The following is a 1,584-nucleotide window of genomic DNA, read 5'->3' on the forward strand; positions in this document are numbered from 1 at the left end:
ACTTGTTTATTTCCTGAACTTAGAGAGAGAGCTGTCAGTCTTTCATCACTGAATATGATGTTAGCTGTGGGTTTTCCATAGATTCCCTTTATCATGTTGAGGAAGTTTCCTTCTATTCCTAGTTTTTGAAGTGTTTTTATCAAGAATGGGTACAGGGGAACAGATGCGACACAAACAGTTAAGCTCCTGCTTCCCACATGGGAGGTCCCGAGTTCAGTTCTTGGTGCCTCCTAAAAACAAAACAAAGCAAAAAAAAAAACACAAACAAGCAAATAAATGAAAAAATATAAACTCAAGGGAATTGATGTGGCTCAGTGGTTGGGCTCTGGCTTCCCACATACAAGGTCATACAAGGTCCTGGGTTCAATCACCTTAAAAAAAAAAAATGAGTATTGGATTTTGTCAAATGCCTTCTCTGCATCAATTGAGATGATCATCTGGTTTTTTTCTCTTTCTTTCATTAACATGGTGATTACATCAATTGATTTTCTTACACTGAATCACTCTTACATACCTGGGATGAATCCCACTTAACCCCAATTAACCATGATGTTTACTTCTTTTGATGAGCTATTGGCTTCAGCTTGCTATATTTTGTTGTCGCTGTTTTGTTTTGTTTTTTTTGAGAGGGGTGCATCATTTCTGGAGATACTGCAATACCAGATCAATGTGTGGGGTGAATGGTGTAAGCCCCTATTCCATTTCCCAGCTCCAAAAATCCATTTGCTATATTGTCTTCGGATAAAGGACATATCAGATATTAAACTGATAGGAACAGATATCACACCTGATCTTAGCCAAAAGGCCAAGAAGCAATGTTGAGGATTTTTGCATTTATACACATAAGGGATATAGGAATGTCGTTTTCTTTTCTTGTGTAATCTTTACCGGCTTTGCTGTGAGTGTGATGTTGGCCTCATAGAATGACTTATGGAGTGTTCTCTCCTTTTCAGTTTTTTGGAAGACTGTGAGTAGGACAGGTGTTAATCAGGTTAATATCCAGAATATATGAGGAAATGCTACAAATCAATTATAAGAAGATAACCAATTTAAAATATAGGCAAAATACTTAGCAGACATTTCTCCCATAAAAATACACAGCCAGAGATCACATGAAAAGATGTTCAGTATCACTTGCTATTAGGGAAATACAAATCAAAACAAGCCACAATGTGATAACATTTCTTACCCACTAGAATAGCTACTATTTTTTTAAAAACCCTAAAATAACAAGTGCTTGAGAGGATTCAGAGAAATAAGAGCACTCATTCATTGTTGGTGGGAATATAAAATGGTATAGCTGCTGTGGAAGATAATTTGACAGTTCCTCAGAAAGTTGAATATAGAATTACCATATGACCCAGCAATCCCACTTGTAGGTATACACCCAAATAATATGAAAGCAGATATTTGCCCACCAATATTCATTTTAGCATTAGTAACAATTGTGAAAAGATGGAAGCAACCCAAGTGTTCATCAACTGATAATGGATAAATAAAATGTGGAAGATTACTCAGCCATAAAAGGGAATGAAGTTCTGAGATATGTGACAACCTAGATGAACCTTGAAGACATTATGTTCA

General features: G+C 36.2%; 1 non-coding gene across 1 annotated transcript; it reads right to left on the reverse strand.

Moving 5' to 3' along the window:
• Positions 1-626: 626 nt before the first annotated feature.
• LOC111767103 (U2 spliceosomal RNA) lies at positions 627-817 on the reverse strand. Its single transcript, XR_002798997.1, has one exon. It is a non-coding gene; the product is annotated as a U2 spliceosomal RNA (small nuclear RNA).
• Positions 818-1,584: the final 767 nt, after the last annotated feature.

This window comes from Dasypus novemcinctus, chromosome 2 (assembly GCF_030445035.2).
Source record: "Dasypus novemcinctus isolate mDasNov1 chromosome 2, mDasNov1.1.hap2, whole genome shotgun sequence".
Classification (NCBI taxonomy): domain Eukaryota; kingdom Metazoa; phylum Chordata; class Mammalia; order Cingulata; family Dasypodidae; genus Dasypus; species Dasypus novemcinctus.